An 8,075-nucleotide genomic window follows, 5' to 3' on the forward strand; every position below is an offset into this window, starting at 1 on the left:
AATGGTGCATATTCTTCAGTTATTTATCACTTTAAGAAAATCCTGCCATCTGGCCACTTTTCAAAGTTTATTTAACAGTTATAACACTATGTTAACTTTAATAAGATATTCACTTTATCTTTTAAAATTACTGTCACGTACCTAATACTACTGAGAGGACAGTCAAAAGAGTAAACTCCTTGTATAAGCAAATTAAAAGCACTAAATTCTAACCCTCATTAGCACTTGGGAATAATTGCTTCTCTGCATTACTAGGGGAAGGCTGGGTATTGGGTTTTCAGCTTTATATGGTGGATAATCTAATGATATTTCATACTGGACTTTTCTAAAGATAATGAGTGTGCCATCTGAAAGTTCTTAGCATTTAATTCAATCACTGATAAACTTGATGCTCTATTGAATTTTCACTGAAAGTTTTTAAAATAAACAAGTATATAGTACTACATTATCTATACATTCTTCTGATAGACTTACATCCCTTCGGGCTCATTACCAGAGGTTATCAAATAATTGCTGAACTTTTCTATCAAATAGTATAAAAAGAGAAAATGTTCCCTAGATTAAGGTGTATAAGAATAACAAAATTAATAGATAGTCACTGCATAAAAATCGGGTTTTAATAAAATCAAATGTTAGACTCTTTTGTTAATCAGCAGAAGGAAATAATTCTTTTGCTATATTTAAAGGGATGTTAGATCTGTTTTCCCCCATGTCTTAAAATATTCTTGAATTAATATATACCTGATGTATATATAAAGTATGTAACATTGCCTATATTAATATGTGTATATTTCTATATATAATATTTTACTTTGTTTCTTAATATACACTTAAGACTTAACATATGCTTAATAAATAAAATTTAATTAAAGACACACTTTAAACATTTTTTGTGTATGATATATTGTAACAAAAATATTCTAGGCTTGACTCCTTAAAATTTATTATATGGGCCGGGTGCGGTGACTCACGCCTATAATCCCAACACTTTGGGAGGCCAAGACGGGCAGATCATGATGTCAGGAGATTGAGACTATCCTGGTTAGCACAGTGAAACCCCGTCTCTACTGAAAATACAAAAAAATTAGCTGGGTGTGGTGGTGGGCGCCTGTAGTTCCAGCTACTCTGGAGGCTGAGGCAGGAGAATGGTGGGAACCCGGGAGGCAGAGCTTGCAGTGAGCCGAGATTGCGCCACTGCACTCCAGCCTGGGCAACAAAGCGAGACTCCATCTCAAAAAATAAAATAAAATAAAATAAAATAAAATAAAATAAAGTAAAATAAAATAAAATAAAATAAAATAAAATAAAATAAAATAAATTTATTACATTACTGCAAGAGTTAGTTTATATTTTATTAGTATGTCTTTAATTTTTTTCTAGAAAGATTTTATGACCAGGATAGAAAAAAAAAAGCTAATACCTTAAAGAAGACAGAATGCATCATAACATAAACTACTTAAAAATAGCCCTATTCCCATTTGACACTTGTCCTTCCAGACATTACTCTCTATTTATGAATTTTCAGTATTTTATAGTAGACTGTATATGCAACTCTGTATTCTGCTTTTTAAGTTTCCCTGTACAATATTTTGTATAAACTAAAACACATATGCCATTTTAAAACTTTAATCCCAATTTGAAAACTTTTTGTGTTATATAAAATACTGAGATAAATTAATGAATGTATTTGCAGAATAAATATTTGTTTATGTCCCTTTTTGTCAAATTTTTTCTTGTTTGCATTTTAGTTTGTATATGTTTTAATATAGGACCAGAAGTAGAATTATGACTAATATTAACCCGATACTTTACTTAAGGTTTAAGAATTTTAAATGTCCCAGCAAGAAACCCAGGACTGATGCTAATATTATTGGTATGGCCCTTTAAAACTTTGATACAATATTAGCTCTTTGAAAATATTTTTTGCAATATGTATCTGGCATTTTATTTTCTATCTTGGCTGAACAGAATATGAGCTCTTTGAAAATATTTTTTGCAATATGTATCTAGCATTTTATTTTTTATCTTGACTGAACAGAGTAGTTTAGGGACTTCCGGTTGACCCTGTCTACAATAGTGGCTATCATATGAAAACTATGAGAGGGTCTTCAAAACTAGTCTTACTAAGGTTAAGATCAAATTATTGCATTTTGTACCACTGACAACTAACAGGCAGAGAAGTTGGCAGATTTCTGTAGATTTTGAAGGACATATACTACAATCGGGAGTGTTTTTCCCATGAATACGTCAGGTAAATTAGGAATTTGAGAATTTTGAGTAAGATCCAAAGAAATTGAGGTTTCTCCAATAGGTCTAAGTTGTGGTGCAAGATCGCATTTGATTCTACAAAAATAAAAAATATGCCCATGTTTGATAAGAATTTCATGTTCAGTCTCTGGCAAACTTAATTGTAGAGTAACAACTCAGAGCTCTTAGGTTCTAGAAAAAAGGTGAAGAATTGTTCAAGGAGAAACTGCATGCTATTTGAAAATCACTTCCTGACATATTACTGATTACTAATTGAGATTGAAAGTTTGGCAATTAAATATTAAGTGACCACGTGAACAGAACTACTCATCACCAATTGAGCTTTGCCAGATCCACTAAGTCATAATTTTGGGCAGAAGCATCAACAATACATTCCATGACAAAAATGATACTTTAAAAATTAGATGCCCAGTCTTAGAGTGTCCAGAAAATTACATTGGCAAGTGGTTCAGAGCCCCATTACCTATGTTTCAATGATCTTTCCTTTCATAACTCAAACTTACAGCCTCAAGGGAAAAACTGAAGCCTATTTTACAGAAAGTAGACATAGCTTGATATAAGGATATATGTGAGCTACTATGTAGTGGCAAATGACTGGCTAGTCAGAATCTAGAGGATATAGAACAAAACTAAAAGATCATAGAAAATGGGTTCTGGCGTAGAAGTAGAGGCATGTAGATGGACCAGCAGAGAGAAGCCAATGCAGAAGGACAATTCCACAACCTGGAGAACAAATGGCTTTTATAGTGTATACTAGCCAGCCCCTGTGTCTAGCTATAGCATTGTACAATGGACTCATGAAGGAAGTGGCAATGTTGGTAAAGATGAAGTCGAGAGTATGTGCTTCCCCTCACTGAGGCTGATCTAGTGACTGCTATGTATAATGTTTCATTAGCACTGGGCCCCGAAGGAGAATAAGTTACCATTAGGGACAAATTGATTATATTGGACCTCTTTCACCCTGACTTGGGCAGCAGTGTTCTTTGTTGGAATTGATGCCTCACTCCAGATACAAATTTCTTTCCCAGCCCCAAATGTTTCTGCGGTTACCACTAAGAGCTTAGAGAATAACTGATATACTGACATGAAATTTCACATATTATTGCCTCAAACAAAAAGAATCATTTTATAGTAAAGTATATGCAATAATGGACACATATCTAAATAAGCCACTGTTTCTACCAAATGCCGAATTACCTGGAAATATCTAGCCAAGGACTGCCATTTAAGTAAGGCACCACCTTGGTGGGCGACACTGTGAATGCTGTCCTCCAGGTTGTTATTACATGACTGGCTAGCCAGAATCACCGACTTAGGATGTTTCAACTTAATGATTTTTCAGCTTTATGATGGTGTGAAAGTAATATGCATTCAGTATGATTCTCTATGATGGGATTATGTCTAGATAAACCCATTGTAAATGGAACATATCTTAAAACACACCCTATCGTAAGTTGAGACACAACTATATATTTATGAAAACAACAGCCAATATATCCTGCTGTGTCCTTTATATGTAGCAGGAATGGTCTGGGAACCAAATATTAGAATTGAGATTGGTTTCTTTAACTCTTAGTGACCCACTGTTAGAAATTTTGCTCTGCTTCTCTACAAGCTGAAGCTTTGCTGGTTGAAGGTCCTAGTTCCCAGCAGAGCAACACTGTCATCGGAGAGCACAGTACATCAAAGCCTGAGGCTTGGTATGTTTTGAATATCTCTTTCAGATGAATAGGCCAGAAAGGAGTTACTATACTGGAGAAAGTACAGGATTCTCATGATTAAGAGGAGGTAGGGTTACTGCTTCTTAGAAGAAGCAGGGAAAAGTACATCTGAAACATGGAGAATTCACTGAGGGGTCTTTTGGTGTTTCTGTAGCTGTAATAGCAGTGAAAGACAAAATGTAGCTACCACAGCTGAACAAGGCCAAGGAAATCAAATCTCTGCCTCTCCAAGGGTGACTATATTGGACCTCTTTCACCCTGACTTGGGCAGCAGTGTTCTTTGTTGGAATTGATGCCTCACTCCAGATACGAAGGCATGTGTTGACATCAGGCGGCATTGAGGTAACCTGAAGGGCTCACTAAACGTGAGTGAAATTTCGAAAGAGTCATGGCAAAGGGAAAGTATAACATAGACTACAAATTCAAGATGGATATAGATTACAAACTCAAGATAGGTTACAGAAATCTGAGCCATAGCTAGAAGCTACCAAGTTATGGTTTTTATAGTGATTGCAACTTGGTACATTTTAATGACTCATTAATAGAGTGGACTCATTAAATAGGTGGACATTAATAGGGTGCTTAATGTGGAGTTTAAGCAGATCTGGTCTTTTGTCCTGTAATTTAGTATTATAAATATTTATTCATATTTTTGCAAGTAGTAACAATTCCTTTTTAGCATTATAAAATATTGTACTGGTGAAGTTGTCATTAATTTATGCATTTTACTTTTGTTGAATATATGAGTTTTTTACAATTATGTTTTATTTTACAATTATTTTTTCTATAAACACTCTAATACATAATTTCTGGTAAATATGGGCAAAGCATATAGGAAAAGAACATACCAGTGGAATTTGTGGGTCGTAGGTAGAGAAGCATGTATTTTGGTTTTGCTTGAAAAAGTAATGATTTATGTCTATTTTATAGGCATCTCATACAACTCAGCAATTTTCCTATTATTTTACATATATTAATTTGATTTTTAAAAATTGTTTTAGTAGACCTCTACTTTGTGCTTCCAGCTTCTGCCATGGACTCTTCTATAAATGTATAAATGCATATGGAGTGAATAGGGTTTTCAGTTTTACACATGATTAAACCTGAAAGATTGCTAGTAATAACTCTCCTTCTATGGCCAATCTTCCCAGATGCAAAGTGAAATTATCCTCACTTTTCAAGGACAGACACTATGCATAAAACAAAGAGTTCTCAGGCATGAGCAAGTCAGGGCAGCCAACTCCTTTAGGTCTTGAGTAGAAGTAGGAAAAATATTCTCCTCACTTCTCTTTCTGAGAACCTGGTATACAAACCATTCGGGCCATAATTCTGGCTATTGGAAATGTAGGAAATTTTAGGTTAGGTGACTATGTAGTATGTGGGGGAAATAGAAACAAAAGAATACTTCCATGGAGAATACTCCGAATATTCTTGCCAGAGTTGCTTATCATTTATTGTATGAGGTAAATCTATGACTATTTATTTACTTTGTGTTTGGTTTGTTTAGTTACAATATTTTATGTTGCAATAAACTTTTCCAATAGCATTAAACTCCACTAAAAGTTCACATATATTGAATAGTTAAGTACAGAATTGCATTTCTTAAGTTGATTAATTTGTAACTGTGCAAACTTTTGATGACATTTAAGGATGGCATACTGATAAACTGATTTCATGAATATTATTACCCACTACTTTTTGAGAAAATATCTGCATCAGAATTAGTTTCCAAAGTTAATATTCAATTTAAGCAGATTGTGCCTGTAGATGACCTTTCGACATGTGCGGCTTTAGAAGTTACGTTTATCTTTTTAAGATACATGACTTTTAAAATGAATTGTTATTTTAGGATAATACACCTGTTCAAAAGTGTGAAAATCATGTCTATAATGAATTTTCACAAACTGAACACAACCACATAAAGATTACTCAATTCAAGAAAATATCAAATCTCCCCCTTTTATCTCTTCCAGTCTTGACTCCCTTCTTTCCATCAGAAATCACTACTGTGCTTTCCAACAAAGTAAGAAAGATTTTTCTCTTTTGTAGAAAAGGGATTCTATAACATGAACTCATAGCATTTCTGAAGAATGATGTTCATTTAGACTAAATGACGACTTTTCTAAATCCATTGTTTTTATTCTTCATTGCAACTTTTCTTACTCGTGTGTTAAAATGTAAGGCAACAGGAGGACAAAATGGATTCCCTGTGGCTGAAACGAGATGCACCACAAATATAATTGAATGGCCAGCAGGGTGAGGGGTTGGTTATGTACCCCTGTATTACTAACTGCCACAAGGTTGTCTTTGCTGTAATTAAGCAGAGACCAGTTCCTGATAAGCATTATCAGAACAACTACAGCAGAAAGGTTTCTTTGCTAACCCCAACAGATCCCCTGATGCCAGCCGATGGAGCGCCCCCACTTAGTAGTCCCATCATGGCTCTCATTGGACAGGGGACCAGCTTTGCAAAGGTCCTTTCCTGATAAACAGCCACAGACTTCAAGCCAATTTCAGCCAGTTTATAGAGACTGCATACAAGCCATCTTTGTGTCCTATAGTTCACCTTTTGATATAAAGAACCAAATTCTGCCTCATTTGAATGCTAAAACCCCACCCTGAACACAGAATGTTTTACTCATATACCCAACTTTCTTCATAAATATTCATAGATCTTCCCCAAACCTGCTGAATACATACATAAGGCAGGCCCTGTTAGTCATAAATATCAGCTTCCCTCTCCCTCCTTGGAGTGCCTATATTTAGTTTTTCCCTGAGGTTGCAGATTCTCAACTCTGCAGATTGCATTTTCCCCTTCCCCACTCCACCGCTTTCCCCAGAATTTTCTCCTTTTCCTACTTCCATGGATCTCATGTTTTTTTGTTAATACATGTATGAAAGATAAAGAAGTAACTGTTAATGTATTGTCTCCATTAAGAGACTAAGTCCTCCAGAGAGGTATGTAATACTGGTCATTTATCAGTTCCATCAGATGTTTCAAAAAGTGACAAAGTCAATTCCAATCATGATAATTCATTTCTTACAATAGTACAAAGGTAACGAATGATGATTCTATTGAAAGAGAAATTTCTGAAATCTAGTGAGTGCCCTGGATATTTTGGTAAACAGTATAAAAGGGTAACATTGTTTTATAGGTAATTAAATAATTATATATTTTGTTGAAGCATAGTATATTGATTTAAAAGGTATAAAAATTAGGAGCTTTGGAGAAGAAATGTACCTAAAGTTAACAGTGATCACACATAATTCATATTTGTATCTTATGAAACACACAATTATGCTAATCGATAGAAGGTTTAGGTTGTGAAAATTTACCATTTTATATATGCTTTTAGTATAGCAGGTCTTCACTTTTTCATTTGTGAGAAGTTGATGTTGATACCTCCCCCCCAAACACAAACACAAATATCAACAAAGAAGTTTTCATTTTCTTGGTTGCACATTTTCAATCATATTTTAAAAATATTTTTTAAAATTGAGCCTTTCATAGACCTTTTATAAAACAATATAACTGTCTTATAATGGCATTGAAATTTTTATAAGTAAGTCATCAAATTTTGTTTGGTATTTTGGTTCAAATTAATTTGAACTATTTAATCAAAACAGTTAATAAATGGAGCACCAAAGACTTCAGTGTGTAAAGCAATTATCTCATTGTAGTCTTGTATTTGTATTCTGTGAATTGTTTAGTATGTCACAAGCTATAAAACAAGGTGATTTGCGTAGCATTGCTTCAGGTGTTGCCCTCTAATACAGGAAGATGTTTTGCATGTGAAATAAAACAACTAACAAAAAGCCAAATAGTGAACATTACAAGATAGTTACTTAGTATGTACATTTTTCAGTATGTATAAAATAACTTTCTTATATTAAACAACCTGTAACTATTATAACTACATAGACCTAGCAATAATATAGTATTTCATAACCATTTTGATATTTACTATTAAATTCTGAGAATGTCGATGGAAAAAATAATAATCAAAACTAGTTCTGAAATATTTGTGTTATGTCTTTATTGGGCAGTAATTTTGTTGTTTCAACTTAGAAAAAAAATTTTTAAAA

Source organism: Papio anubis, chromosome 7, assembly GCF_008728515.1.
Source record: "Papio anubis isolate 15944 chromosome 7, Panubis1.0, whole genome shotgun sequence".
NCBI classification, from domain to species: domain Eukaryota; kingdom Metazoa; phylum Chordata; class Mammalia; order Primates; family Cercopithecidae; genus Papio; species Papio anubis.